We start from the raw sequence: 16,028 nt of genomic DNA on the forward strand, positions 1-16,028 counted from the left end.
ACCTGACAAAAAAAATTAAATCATTGAAACGGTTTTAATGTAAATTGAGCTGACTTGAAGTTCAGGCTCAAAGTAAAAGCAGTGGGAAAGTCAGACAGCCTTTTATTTGTGTGTCAGTCAGTTGCTCCCTTCTTACACTGGGCTGAGCAGTCCTGCTAGGATAACTAGATGGGCATCTGTGTTTGGAGAATCAGGCAGCTTTGTCTCACAGTAAACAGCATTCATCTAACTGAGTTCTCACCACCAGCATCTGGAGGAGTTACTAACATCTGCACAGGCTTAGAGGTTTTTCTACACATTTAAAACATTTTCAATATGTTTAAAACATGTTTGGGTATTTCCCAAAACTGAGTAGTTACACAGCACCGCTGGAGATGGCTGGCCAGGTGATAACTTTATTTGCTCTCAAGTTATGATAAACTCTAGGAAGACTTTATCTTTTTTTAAACTGAATTTCAGCTTAGATAACTTTTGTGTACAATTGCCAGCTTTTTAAAGCAGACTTTATTGACTTCCCTTTGGTTAGGCTTGCTTATTTTTTCTGAGTCTGACAGGAATTGCAGTGGGAGTTTTTAAGTATTGAAATAGTTGAAGGGAAGATACAGTTCATGAAGAAGAATACAACAGACTGTTCTTATCCTAGACTAGGTAAATGTAGTGAGATGCCTTCATTGATAAAAGGAGATTCTTGGGGAAAAGAGTTAAACAATTGGGTTAGAGAGAAGTGGAGTGTTACTTTTAATGGTATTATGTGTTACTGACAGTCATAGCCCACATAATAATTACTGGACGAGTAGATAAGCCCATAAAGGGTAGTGAATGCACTGAGCTCTGGACAAAAACAATTACACTGGGACAGTAAGGGAGATACTGTGCCACTTTGCAGGCTATAGCTGTTTTGTTGATCAGCACTGATGCAAGCTTTGCCTGTTGGCATGTGACACATTAATCTTACCTCAGAAGGGAATTTTTCCTCAGTTCTTCTCTGCTTAAAAACAGATAAGAAGGACTTATCCTTCATTATTCATGTTAGTTGTGCCTATGGACTGACAAACAGAACCAAGAATTTCCTTCCAGCGTGTCCTGAAGGACATACTTGGAGCAGCAGTCATGATTTGCATTTCTTAAAACTTGTGTAGGGGTGTTCAGCAGGTAATTGTGTGGATGCATTAATCAGTAAGGGACAATGCACTGCTGAGACATTCTAGCAGCATTCAGTTTTCTCAGACTTATCAGAGACTGCACCCCGTGTCCTAGAGTCACAAGAAATATTCCCCTTCCTTCCTTTCTGACATGTACAGGGTTATGCTGTCTTTCAGGAGAGCTCTGAACTGGTCACTGCACTTGGAAATTGACATAAGTGCTGAGAAGAAAAATGTAAATGGTTTGTTCCTTCACTATGTTTCTGGTTTGGAAATGGTGGTACATGTGGCTGTGTCCCATCTCTACTTCCAGATAGGGACAAATTGTTCTGAGATGGGTCTCAGGTTTCAGCTCTCCTTCTAGAGTGACTTAAATTCTGTAGTGCTCAAGCCTGTTCTAGGCAGAACTGATGCCTTGCAGGAATGTCTAGTTACATACAGTGAAAGTGTTTGTATCTTTAATTGTACTAATTGGAGTGATGGCTTTATAGTTACTTTAAGTCTCTACTGAAAATTCCTGTGAGTTGTGTTGGATACTACAGTTTGCTGGTGTTTTGAGAGCAGTGTGGTGGTGCTGTATGTTTCATTTGTGTTTTTCCAGAGAATCAGTAACATTTCTTATTCATGTTGGATCCAGTAGGTCTTGGAGATCCTTATTACCTGGCTGATGAGCAATTTAGTGAGCAACTGTGCCCTGGGCTTATGTAGCCAAGGGAGAATTGCCTGGTGCACTGGACAGTTCAAACATCAATTCTTAGAAATGGAAAACTGACATTGAAAACTTTAGATGAAGTTTTATTCATGTTACCCTAATGAAATGAAACCACCATCTGGGCATGGTTCTGGGCAAGCTGTCTTATGTAGCACCAGAATCTAGTCACAGGCAGTATGGTGAGCCTTGCATTTAGCATAATAACCTGTGAAACAGTGTTCTGGAGCACTTAGGCACACATGGCCTAAAAAGAATATGTGTTGTCAGAAAATTCGGTTCCATTAGATGGTGGCTCCTGGCAATGTGGGCTCTTGCTGATGAAGTACAAATAATGTTCCTTAAAGGAACCACTCACTCCCTGTGGTGGTTGTTTTCAAATCAGTGTGAAGGCTGAATGTGTGACATCAGCTCTGTGGGATCAAACTTTTTTAAACTTAATGAGTGCCACTAATGTGAGATTTGATATTCTAGAGAGAGCAGCCATTGAGGTGTGAAAGAGTCTCTTGTTAGCCTGCATGGCGTTAAACGCCAGTCCTCTGTGGTGCTGTCAGCCCTGAAGGAGAATGACCCTGACAGATGATTTCTGCTACTAGCTTCAGTAGGAATCTTCACTGGTTACTCATTTGCCAGTAAATTTAAAGGACATTCTGTCTTGCTGTCTTGTATTTTATATCTTTCTAAGTTTATAGATTTTGATTTCCTTTTCCTTTTTTTTAATCCCTGTGCCTTTACACGGACAAAGAAGTCTGAAATTCTTGACTGTGGTTGAATGAACTTTGGTTGCAAACCACACCTTTAATTTTGTTCTAACTTCTACAATCAGCATGGGACTTTGTAGATTTTCGAATTAAACCAACCAGAATGCACAGGTGTGAATTTCCTTTTCTCATAAACAAAATGTTTCTCCTCTTCAAGAGGAGATTGGACGCGGCACTTGGTGCCATGGTCTAGTCATGGGGTCTGTGTTGATAGGTTGGACTCGATGATCCTCGAGGTCCTTTCCAACCTAAGTGATACTGTGTGATACTGTAGTGTATTTACCGTGCTGCTTAGGTGGGTTTTTTAGTAATGAAGTTCATTCTTAATCATATTTCAAAAATACTCACACAAGTGAACACTTGCAGCAAGATATCAGGGTAAATTACAGCAGTAGACCCACAAGTCAGAAGATTGTGTATCCTCCTAAAGAATTAGTTCCGTGTAATTTGCCGACCTGCATAGGTAATAGAGTAAACTTTGCTTCATGACAAGGTTATTTAAACCTACAGATTATTTTCTTTAATCTTTCTTCTTCTTAATTAAATTTCCTCTGCTTGACACTTTTAGTTCTATTAGGAACAAAGTGTTGATGTTTCTGAAGTTTATCTTCAGCAGAACAGCTCAGATAATAATCTCTTCTACAAAGAATTAAAGAGGCTTGTGTGAGCTGAGAATATGTATAAATTTAAATCATTATTGGTTCAGTCCTCTCCTGACTAGGCATAAAAGCTAAAGTTGGCTGGGTCAGATGAAATGAGTGTGTTTTTGGAATGTGGAGAGTAGGGTGAACTTCAATAAGCAAGCTGAGGTTAGTCTGATAGCAAAAGGCAAGTAAGGCATGTTCTGCGCTGTGCAGAGATTAGAGGTCATCTCATCCCTCATCTCAGGCAGGAGCTGTTCTGACTCACGGGGTGTTCCTGCAGATCAGGTTTTCTACCTTAAATATGTTAAAAGATTTAGACTTCTATGGCAGCTATCTTACACTGTGGCATACTTTTTCGTTTTCCTTTGTTTGACTCACTTTCATAATGCTGTTCTAGAGGAAAAAAAAAAATCTCATTAAGAGATGGTTGTATACATGCTCTTTTTCATGTCAAAATTGCACCCTGCCTGCAGTTGTCACTGACTTGTGGCTCATGCTTCCTTGGTATCTCTGGCCAAACCGTTATGAATCATTCAGGCAGGAACTGCTACAAGAAGCATGTATGACTTCCTGTAATAAGAGCCAAAATACAGAAAACTTGTGAAGACATGCTGTCTTTAAATTTTTCATTAATTTCCTTTTAAAAAGTTAGTTATATTGAGCATTAATATTATTTAGCAACAGCTAAACCACGGTAGGCCTCTTCCTACCATTTTTCACTTGTTGATTTATCATGTCCTGGTGGCATTCTCCATTGCAGGAGAAATGTTAATACATTAGAAGAATGAGATAAAAAACGGTTAAACAAACCCCTATACAACAAAGAGGAAAAGGAAACAGATAAAAAGGAAGGACAGAGAAATATATGGTTTGAAATCCTACCTACATTATATCACAGTATAACTTAGGTTGGAAAAGACCTCGAGGATCATCGAGTCCAACCTATCAACACAGACCCCATGACTAGACCATGGCACCAAGTGCCACGTCCAATCTCCCCTTGAACGCCTCCAGGGTCGATGACTCAACCACCTCCCTGGGCAACCCGTTCCAATGACGAATGACTCGCTCGGTGAAGAACTTCCTCCTCACCTCGAGTCTAAACCTCCCCTGGCGCAGCTTGAGACTGTGTCCCCTTGCTCTGGTGCTGGTTGCCTGGGAGAAGAGGCCAACCCCTTCCTGGCTACAACCAACTTTCAGGTAGTTGTAGAGGGCAATGAGGTCACCCCTGAGCCTCCTCTTCTCCAGGCTAAACAATCCCAGCTCCCTCAGCCTCTCCTCATAGGGCTTGTGCTCAAGGCCTCTCCCCAGCCTTGTTGCCCTTCTCTGGACACGCTCAAGTGTTTCGATGTCCTTCTTAAACTGAGGGGCCGAGAGCTGGACACAGTACTCAAGGTGCGGCCTAACCAAAGCATGATGGGGAATGGAAGGATATGGAGGTGAGGAAGCCCTCTGCATGTTCTAGGGTAACAGCATTTGCTCCTTCCCATAAAGCCTGCAAAGAGGACTTGGAAACTTGGAACGCAGTTTCCTGCAGTTACCTTTAAATATTGACTTTGCTGCCTCTAGCTGTGGTTTGACAAGTGAATGTTTTCAAGGCAGGGATACCCAGAGGGGAAGAAAACGGCAGAGCTCTTCATTTGATGGTAGTGCCAGTTTTAACTGTTCATTGAACTAAAATCTTAAAATATGAATTAACGAATATGTTTATATGTATAATTCAATAAAGAGGATACAGTGGGTACAAGGGATGAATTTTTAATTCATTAAGGCCAATCAGGCAACTGTAATCAAAAGGACTAAATGAGCAAGTTCTGCAGAATTAATAGCAGCAAGTAAAAAAGTTGCATTCCATGAACTAGATGTTCCTTGACAGTAGGTCCTGTGCATAAATCGGAGGAATATTTAGTATTGGCCTAAAAACCACTGCAGCTTGCATAACTTGCAGTTGGGTGAATGATGGTTTACTCCTTCATCTCACTCTTCTCGGTAAAATCTTGCAGAAAAAATGGATCCATTTATAATTCTTAATATCTTTTTATACACTGACTTTCATTATTTACCTTTTAAACATTCAAGCAGATTTACTGTGAGGCATAGAGGGGAGTGGTGATTTGAGAGAAGAGAGCAGAAGAGCAGCCTGTCTTGTATTTTCCCATGGTGTCAGTTCTTCAAGCTACTGACACAGCATAGATTTTCTGTTGTGAAGGTTCTTCGTAAGATGTCTAGGTGAAGACATTCCTATATGTAAACATGTACAACTATTTGGGAAGTGGTAAAACTCTTGGAAGAACCTTAGAGCTGTAGTGAGGTCAGTCTGAGTTTTCAGATGAGTGCAGTGGCAAAGTGTGGTTCTGGTTTATGTCTAAGTGTGTGGGGGTTATAGAATGGTAACAAGAAGTTGTTTTCCGTGTTCCAGAACCATGGCCAGGCTCCAGCACACTGCATGATTTTGTTTTCTGGCCTTCAGAATGGATGTTGATAAATAGGAAAGGATTCTCCCCAAGAGGCCTGAGAAATCCGCTTTATATTAAGAGATTAAAGAATATTATTGTGGTTCAGGACCCACCTGGCACTGTCGACTGGTAGGCAGTGAAGAAGCAGAGATGAGGAAGGCTGGATGGAGCATTGGCAGTGGAGTTAGCTGTGCCCTGGGCAGACACCAGTAGAATCAATTATTTTAAACAGTCTTGTACCAACTGCTGCTCAGGAGACTGCAACAGCAGAAAAACAAAAGGAAAAATAGGTTCACATGTTTTTTAAACTGTGAGCAAGCTGTGTGAGTCCATAGAAAGAAACACAAGGTACAGCTACAGAGTTAGATGTTGTCTTTGAGCAGATGGCAATCCTTTTCACTGGATCAGCACTTAACTTTATTAACAGAACTGCAAGTGGAATAAAAGCAGCCAAGTCGTAGAGACAAATGGAAGTCAAATTCGTAAATTAATTTAACCAACTGATCTTACAGTGAAGGAAAACACTTATATATAGAAAGATGGGACAGAGAAGGGAGGGAGTTTGACTTGTGTTAGTGAGCGTACTGAGGGAAAGACTCAGTGAGGAAAGACTGAGGGAGCTGGGATTGCTTAGCCTGGAGAAGAGGAGACACGAGATGACCTTATCATTCTCTACAACTACCTGAAGGGAGGTTGTAGACAGGGGGATGATGGTCTCTTCTCCCAGGCAGCCAGTACCAGAACAAGAAGACAGTCTCAGGCTGCGCCAGGGGAGGTTTAGGTTGGGTGTTAGGAAGAAGTTCTATACAGAGAGAGTGATTGCCCATTGGAATGGGCTGCCCAGGGAGGTGGTGGAGTCGCCATCATTGGAGGTGTTCAGGAGGAGACTTGATGGAGTGATTGGTGCCATGGGTTAGTTGTTTAGGTGGATTGGATTGGTTGAAGGGTTGGACGTGATGATCTTGAAGATCTCTTCCAACCTGGTTTGGTTTATTCTATTCTAAAATAAAGGTTTATTATACATAATGTCACTGCATATCTATGTGGAGTGAGAGATGGTTATAAATGCTAGGAAAAAGATCCTTTCCAGTGGTTGAAAATTTACTTTATAGTTAAGGTACTTTGGAACATTTTGAAATCCACTTCTGATTAGAAGTCTTTGAGTCAGAAATATTCGGAGTATGTAACATTCAGAAATAAAAATGAAACCGATAGTTGTGAATTCAAAATCACACAGGGGTAACGAGGCAAAGATTTCAGTGTGTTTCAAAAGGAAATATATTCTTCCCTGATAGGAGTTTGGTGTCATGAGACATGAGCAGAAGAAATGGGTTTGGGTTTTTTTTAATTATTGACCTATAGAATAGAATAAACCAGGTTGGAAGAGACCTTCAAGATCATCGCGTCCAACCTATCATCCAACACCGCCCAACCAACTAACCCATGCAACCAAGCACCCTGTCAAGTCTCCTCCTGAATACCTCCAGAGATGGTGACTCCACCACCTCCCCAGGCAGCTCATTCCAATGGGCAATCACTCTCTCTGTGTAGAACTTCCTCCTGACCTCTAGCCGGAACCTCCCCTGGCGCAGCTTGAGACTGTGTCCTCTTGTTCTGGTACTGGGTGCCTGGGAGAAGAGACCAACCTCTGCCTGCCTACAACCTCCCTTCAGGTAGTTGTAGAGAGCAATAAGGTCACCCCTGAGTCTCCTCTTCAGGCTAAGCAGCCCCAGCTCCCTCAGTCTCTCCTCATAGGGCTTGTGTTCCAAGCCCCTCACCAACTTCGTTGCCCTTCTCTGGACTCGTTCCAGCAAGTCAACCTCCTTCCTAAATTGAGGGGCTCAGAACTGGACACAGTATTTGAGGTGTGGCCTAACCAGTGCAGTGTACAGGGGCAGAATGACCTCCCTGCTCCTGCTGGCCAGACTGTCCCTGGTAACCAGCAAACCAGGTTGAAGTGCTCCATGTCTCTTTCAGTTTTGACACTTGTTAAGAATTAGGCACATAACGCTTTGTATCATTGCGAGTCCAGAGCGAGTGCACCAGTGAAGAGTGCTGCTTTTGTGGAAATGCACATCCTGTATAACTACAAGCTGCTGCTTTCTGCATCTCAAACTGAACACCATGCCTTGCTGTAGCTTTGCAAGTCATTTAAAAGATGATTTGTGACCCTGGTATGAGCCCTGGATGGAGAAGTTTGTAGTTTTTTCCTTGCTATGAACTGATTCTTGTTAACTTGTGTTCACATAGAGAACAGTTTCTGGAAAAATGACTTCTTACATATGTATAAAAAAGAAAGGGAAAAAAAATCTTCAGAATGCTGTAGAGAATTGTGTTTAAAAGATATTCAGCAATGTAACTGAATTCAGTTCCAACACCCATGTGTAGTAAAAAGAAAATGTTGGGGTATATTCATGGTTTTTTTCTCTTCTGTCCTTTTTGAGGAAGGGCATATATACATAATGTTTTGCATTTTGCAGTGAAAGGGAAGAGCCCAGGCTTCCTTTAGCCCTAAAATAAGTTAAATCATAGCCCCAAGGTTACCTTATTTAAAATATTTTTCCATTTTTGCTACAGTTTCTTGCTTGTTGCAAAATCGTGGCTGTTCAAAATCAACAAAAAGTGTTTGGAGTGAATTTTAACAATATGTTATTGTTGTGGATGCCTTTATATAATACAGGTCATTGTCTGAAAATGGGAAAAAGGAATCTCTTTCTGTTGCAGCAGCTCCTAACAGTCTTGTGACAGGTACTTTCCAGGGATATAGTATTACAGATTGCCAAATCTTGCTGTAAGAATTAGGGCCAGTAAGATAGATACTGCAGAAGATATTAGTATCACTAAGGTTGGAAGAGACCTCAAAGATTGAGTCCAATCTGGACAGTTGCTTGCTCATACACTAAAAAAAGAATACTTCCCCAAAGCTCCCCTTTTTTAGTGGAAGAGAATTTTACACAATGCTTTAAAAAAATACATATGAGGTAAGAATTAGACCTCTAGAGCTCTGGGCCGTGTTCTTTCTAACAATAAAATAATAGGAGGTTTAGGGTTTTATAATAGTGAAACCACTCTTAATGTAGAGTTCTAGTTCTAGAACGTCAGATCTGGGTGTTTGGGGAAGAATTAAGAGCTAGGGAGGAGAAAACAAAGAAAAATCCAAATAAATGGTTCAAATATATTTTTTTTAAGGAAAGAAATGGACAGTCCAATTATTCCTATTGCTTTTTTCTAGTAGCAGATAGAGCTTTCTCTACTGAGAAGACGATGACATGTACCAATGACATTTACATAGCCTTCTACCATGTTCTAGAAATTTGGAATGTGTGCCCAAAACATCTCCTGAGAGGAATCACCATCACTGAACTCTGGAGGTGTCATGTCTATTAACTGTACCAAGTGGAAAAGCTCTACACAGCTGTAAAAAAAAATGATGCTGTCACTCTTGCACACTTTTTATTGCCTCTCTCAGGGCAGTATGGTAAGAAATTTTGTATCTAGTGAAATCCAGGAGAAGACATTTAACTCTTAGCTTAATTTTTGAAGTATAGCATGCATCAAAGTTATTCATAGTTACAATCCTGTTGTCTTGTTCAGTGGCCTAGCACTCACTGCAGGCATAGCAGAGAAATGAAAATCCTTGGGAAGTCATTTCTACAGGTGGTGAGAAGTAGCATCAAGTAGTGAAATACAGGAGCAGGTTTTGAAGAAACGGCATAGTTCTGTTCAGAGACCTGAGCAATACAAAGAACTCTTCAGAAAGGTTTGTGGTTTGGAGGTTAGCGCAGCATCTGTCACGACCTCTTGCAACCCACCTTAAAGTTTGTATTCAATAGTCTGCATTCCAATTAGCATTTCAGTTTTACTTTTCCCCACAGTTGGGCATGAAAACCAGCTGCTGTTACCTTGAAAAAGATACATTAGTTTAACGTATGCTTTAAGGAGATTATATGCAGATTGCAGCTATTTCACAGTCTTGATTTTCTTGATTCCCCCCCCCCCCCCATGCATTTGCATACAGTATCTTGTCAATAGCTGACATGTTCCAGGGGGGAAGTGCTCACACATTTTGTATACAAATTTCTTTGTGTACTTCTCTGTTGTATACCACTGTTCAACATTTTGTAGTGACAGTGGAAATTTAGTTTGGCAGGAAGACCAAATAAGAGAAACCATATAAGTGAATTAGGTAGAGGAAAACAAACCTGCTTAGCTAAGGAAAAAAGAAAAATTTACTTCAGAAAACAAACTTCATGTAAATCAAGTGTAGCCTGTCTGGGGAGGAAGAGTGGGGCAAGGAATTTCTAGGTGTAGGACACTATATATTACTTGTAAGGCTTTATATCACTTGTAAAGGTATGTATATGTTAAATCTATGAGGCTGCATCTCATAGGACTCAGAAACAGTCCTCTCTTCCAGGGGAGAAAAACATCATTGAAATTTTCAAGGATATCTTAGAGCTGTCTTCAGCTTGCAGTTCTGATTGTCTTGAAGAGCAGCATTTTCTTCTAGTATGATAAGAAAGTACCAGAAGTCTGCAAATCAAATGGGAAGCTGAAATTCCTTGTTTGAAGTGGGTGTTACTGGCAGAGCAGCATATCGGAAACTTAGGGAATGCTTCAGTACTCACAGAAATCTGTGAGGAGAGCAGGTGTTGTCATGCAGCAAAGGTATGGCCATGTCTGCTTAGATTTGCAAATAAATAACAGCAAATAATATGAATCCACACAGTCTGCTACAGTGTTGCCTTTAAAAAATGGAGATGGGTTAAAAAAAAATAATCAGACTCTGCCTATAAATGGGAACTAAATGCTTACAAGCACTATGGAGATTACGTAACAAAAGCCAGGAACCACACTCCTACCACCTGTCAAAAAACCCTGTTTTCAAAAGGTAGATTTGATGAAGTTGCTTGATGTTGTTAAAAGGCATTAAAAAAAATTCTATGAAACCCTCAACAAATTTTATACAAAGGAGAAAACTAGGAAAGAATGCAATTTCTACTAGCACATTACATCTGAATACAAGTTAAGGAAGGCCAGAGAAGATTTTGAAGGGAAGCTTGCTAAAGGCAAAAAACCTGATCATAAATCCTTTTTCAAACACATCAGAAAAAGCAAGCCTGCCAGAAAGTCCAGAGGGCCAGCAGATGATCAAGGGATGAAAAGAGCTCTGGAAGGAGATGAGTCTGTAGTGTGAAATGTAAAACTACTTATCCATGCTCATTATGGAAGAGCTCAGGGAGGCTCTCATTCCCGAGTCGTTCTTCACAGGGCACACCTTGGATGCTCTTTTCCAAACAAGTGCCATTGAAAGCGTTTTACAACAAAACAATTCGTTTACAATTGCTATGATTTTATAATTGCTTTTGTTTGTAGTTGTGTTCTACAGAGTGGATGGTTGCTGGAGGAACACTGGTTTTCAAAAAGGGTTCTAGCGCATCACAGATTACATATTGGACAAACTGATGGGAGAAATAATGAATCAGTTTAGGGAATACACAGAAAAATGTTACAGTGGAGAAAACAAGAGTTTCATAGAAGGAAATGATGTCTCATAAATGTAGTAAATTTATTTGATAAAGGCAAAAAACACATAGGCACAGAAGAATTGAGTTGATTTAATATTCTGTACTTCAAGAAAGCACTTTGGAAGTTTTCCTCTGATGTAAACTACTGTGAGATAGAAGATGTATCTGAAATTGGGTTAAAGGGAACTTCAGAGAAAAGAGTAGAAATGAGTGATTAGTATTCATTAGAGGTGTAAGTCACTAACAGAGAGTGAGTATGAACTTTACACTTCAGCATATTCATGTATCATTTGGCAGAGAGAGAGAATGCAAGCTGGCAAGATTTCTGGTGATAATGAGGTATTTGGTTTAGTGAAAATGAAAATTCTTTGTGAACAGTTACAGAAGGCTTCTGCAGTATATTAAGAGACTGTGAAAGGCAACAGCAGGTACAAATCTGTGTTGATAAGAGCAGGTAATGGGGAAGAACCAAGCCATAGTTACATGTTCAGTGGTGAGATCTGTGCATTGGCTACTTGGGAAGTGTGAAAGCACATCCAGTGGTCAGTGTACCATAGTAATGTGTTTGCCTACAATCTTGTGCTTACACTTAGTGCGGTGAATGTTTACTGTTCAGTATCTTGGCATCAGTACTAGAGTGCCTGTTTAAGTGGTTCTACTAAAACTGGTGGCTTAGCTGATTTGCAATGAGAATATGGTTGGCTTTCTGGGCTGTAGGTGCACACTGCTGAGGTGGTCAGCTTCAAGGCAAGGGCTTTCAGCAGAGTGGGAATGTGGTGAATGGGGGGAGTCTCAGGTCAGCAGAAGGGCACTCGAAGAGCTCCACAAAGGAATACCAGCCACTCCAGCCAGTAATTCAAGGTGATATTTTAGGATACTCAAAGCCTACTTTTTTGATAGGATGGGGAAAAAAAAAGAGGAGCTAGAGGCATGCACATGCCTCAAGGGCTGTGAGTCTTACTAGCATCACAGAGATGTGGTGCTCCCATGGCTGGATTATTGGAATGGGAAGATACAGGCTCTTCAGGAAGGACAGTTGGAGGGGGTGACAGGGGAGTGTCACTCCTTGTGTCTCAAGACCAGAATTTTTTTTTTTTCCATGACTGTAGGGTTATTTTTTTGGTTTTTTTCTCCTTCTTATGTTAGTAGAATGTATGAAGTGGAATGCCTCCCTGTGTCTGTGTTTCTTTCAGATGCACTGTTGAGGTGAAGCATGCTTTGAATTTGCTTTGAATTTGATCCTTGAGGTCTCTTCCAGCCTAGTATTCTATGAATTTCCAACAGCATAGCAGTTTTACTCTTTGCTGTTTTATTTATGGCCAACTAAAATACCTTTTTGTCTACATGCACCTTGAGGGTTGTGTTCCATCTGGACTTGCATATGAGGGTATTTTTACTAATTCCTTGAAAGAAGAGTCTTTCAGGTGTTCAAATTAGGACAAGATGAGACTGGGAGCTCAAGTTGAAATCTGATGATTCAAAAAGACAGTAAATGGCTTCTCTAAAATGGGAACCCTTCTATACTAGACACCTGGACAAGCATCTCCAAATGTTTAGCTCCATTCTCATGTTGGGAACTTGTGGTCTCCTAAAGTATCACCTTGAAGCCATCTTAATTTTTGCATGCGTATACAAACTTGTTACAGGCTTCTATGCATGTCCTGTGTCCAGTTAGCATATGCAAGTCAGAGATCAGTCTCTGCAGATCAGTTCTTGCAGCTGTTGAAGAGTTATTATAAAAGTGAGCTGTTTATCTTCTGTTCCAGAAAAGGCAACCTAAGCTTCGGTGGAGTTATTTCAAGTTACATGCCAAAATGAGTTTTTCTTCAATATTGCTGTAATTTCTTTTCTGTATGTTTTCCTAAATTATCTCAGCTTTCCTTATGTAAGGTCTTACTTTTAAATCATCAGCTCTGACTGGTTTTCATGAATGGCTAAATGTGGGTAACATGGAAAAACCCTTTTCACTTATAGAAGTACGTTTGCCTTTGCAAATACATTTTGTGGTATTTCCTGCTAGTCATGGGGCCGGATCCCTTCACAGGCAGGTACCACTTTCATATAGGCTGTTTAGATGGAATGAGGCATTGTTCAAAAGCAGTTTGAATACAGAGAGATAAAAGGAAAAATAAATTACTAGTAAGCTGCTTGATTTCTACTTAGTTTGACAGTCTGCTGAAAATGCCTTTGCTGACTGGTAGATGAAGTCAATTTGTGCAGCCGCACACTCCATCTGTAAACTTTCCAGCTGGCATGCTGGCTGTCTAAACAACTGAGGAAGGGAAAAAATCTTTACTTTTTAATGTTCTCTTGAAGTGATGTGACAGTTGTTGTAAAAAGCCTCTAATAAGCCACGAGAACTGAAACAGAAATGGAGGTCTTTAGAATTCAGCTCACCTAGGCTCACTAAAAAGGGGATGGAAGCCCTGGAGGAATCAGTAGATGCTGCTGCTTTAGTTTTGTCAGAGACATGCAGAAGTTGATACACTCAGTTCATGCTTTCACTAGGCACAGGAAGAAGGAGAACATTCACTGGAATCTTGGTCTTTTATTAGGTCAGTAAGAGCACTGTTTGTCTTTACATTGTGGTTTTGATGTGCAAAGACCCAGGATGACATGGGAAAAGAAATGCTAGTGAAAATCAGTGGAACCTAGAAATAAGACTACCATCCAAATCCTGATTTTTGGTTGGAAGATCATAAAAACAATACTTTTGACCAAGAATTATTTTAGCCAAGTTTCTTTTAAGAGCAAAAGTTTTGCCATCATGCTGTGCCTTTCTGCCTGCCCTTATTTATTTTAATTCTAAGTTAATACAAGTTCTGAATATTGAATGAATATTGGCCAAATTTGGCCAGAAGAGGTAGGTCTTGATAAAATCTCCGAAGTCCTCAAAATAGCCTGATAGATGTGTACAGCTGCTGAAGTCAGGAAGTGAGGAGCAGTGACTGATCACAGCTGTCACTTCGAACAGGCAGACAGTGCACGCAGCAGCAGGAGACATGGGAGTACCTGAGGGTAGTTGCAAGAGTTGTGCAAGAGAGAAGAGGGGAGGATTCAGGAAATGAGCCCTGGGTACATTGGGCTGAGAAAAGTAATAAAAGATGTGTTGGGATGTTTGAAAACGTTTTTGTTTATTTCCACCTGAAGCTGTCAAGGATCAGCCTTTTTGGTGTACAAATGGGAACAGCACTGCCCATATAGCACATAAAACCTGAAAAAGAAACCAACTGTGTTTTCGGTTTCTTTAAAACTGAGTTGCACCAAATTTATTCAATACTTGCCTGCCTTAAAAGGTTTGATAAGATAAAAGAATAAAACAAGTGTGTAGGGTAACACTAGTGAGAATATGATCAGCAACCAAGTTCAAAAACTTTGTGTTGCAAATGCACAAAGTGCCTTCTGCGTGACTCTAGCAGTGTTTGCAAAGGCCCACAGGTGCAGTGTGCAGCACAGAACAGATAAAAGGTACTTGTCTTTTGGGCTAGTTGACAGTTCATAAGTAGTACCACACACCGTAACTTTGCATAGTGTCCATGCTTTGTCTGCTCTGCAAAGAAAAGCATGGAAACCGATGAACCATGAACCTGCTGTCTTTGCAGTATAAAACACTCACCGGCAAGACAGTGAGGAGGCTGCTGAGAATTCAGCCTGTCCCGATTGCCTGTACTAATTTAACAGCATTTCTGGCGCCGAGGGCTCTTGAATGAGTATGAGGCCAGAAGTGTCCACTCAGGTGGGGCAGTGAGTTGTTCAGGTTGGAGACCTTAGTTCAGTAGAGCTGTGACAAATTCCAAAGATCATTTGTCAGGCTTCAGAGAAGTTGATATGAAATATATAAACAGTAACAGTTTCCAAATGGGCTTTGAATTAGGAGGAAAAACATTAAATCTGAGAAGTAGGTGGTAAGATTATGCTCAATACAAAAAATTATATAAACCTTGTGGAGATACAAAGTAAGTGATTAAGGCACATTAGGATACTGCAAGGAAGCAAAGTTATGCTTTTTGTAATGCACTTGGCTCATGTTGATGTTTAAAAAGCAGTCAGCGGGACTCCTGGAAATTGAAACTGTGTTACCGATCTGTTAGTGTTAGACATACCCAAAAGCTGGTGATAAATCAGAACTAGGTGGTGCAATTGGCATCTAAATACAAATCAATTTCTGTACATTCTGTGATTGTCCTCCAGAGGATATTGTTATGGTAAAGTGTGAATATTACCAGTGTTGCAGTACTTTGGCTATTACATACCCACTCAAATTTAAATGACCTGTACCAACTCCAGAGGTATCCTCCAAGCTGAATAATCCTGTGATCAAATATGAAAGCTGGACCCTACACCAAGCAGGGAATTTGACCTGATAGTACTGGGATTTGAATTACCAACGTGAGAGAAATTAGAAGGTCTTATTACTTTTTATGGTTTATCCCTTATTTAATTAAACACAGCTGAAAGTGGAAGAACTGATATATTTTAGATTTCAGAGAACAACTAGCTTAAAAACTGAACAGATGTGTGGAGAAAAAGATCCTTCTGTATGTGTAACCCGACATCACTTTCTTCAGTGGAACAGCTACAATTGTATCAGTCCAAACTCTGACTTCATGTTTTTGTGTTGTCTGTGCTTGCCCATCAATCTGTCTGAGTTCTGGTTAGCTACTGTGTCATTGATTGTGATTGCAGCGTATTTCTGAGTCAGCTAGACCAATGTCCTGGTACCCAAAATTTCTGTCACAGTTTTTTAAACTATTTCTGTTGAAAAGAGTATAAAATTGAATGTTAGAA

The 16,028-nt window shown here is 40.4% G+C and overlaps 1 protein-coding gene across 3 annotated transcripts in view; it reads left to right on the forward strand.

Moving 5' to 3' along the window:
* FUT8 (fucosyltransferase 8) overlaps nucleotides 1–16,028 on the forward strand; it is a 128,930-nt gene that overhangs the window by 90,237 nt on the left and 22,665 nt on the right. The gene's annotated exons all lie outside the window — the stretch shown is intronic.

This window comes from Melanerpes formicivorus, unplaced genomic scaffold (assembly GCF_026170545.1).
Source record: "Melanerpes formicivorus ecotype bairdi unplaced genomic scaffold, bMelFor1.0.p_v2 SCAF_58, whole genome shotgun sequence".
NCBI classification, from domain to species: Eukaryota; Metazoa; Chordata; class Aves; order Piciformes; family Picidae; genus Melanerpes; species Melanerpes formicivorus.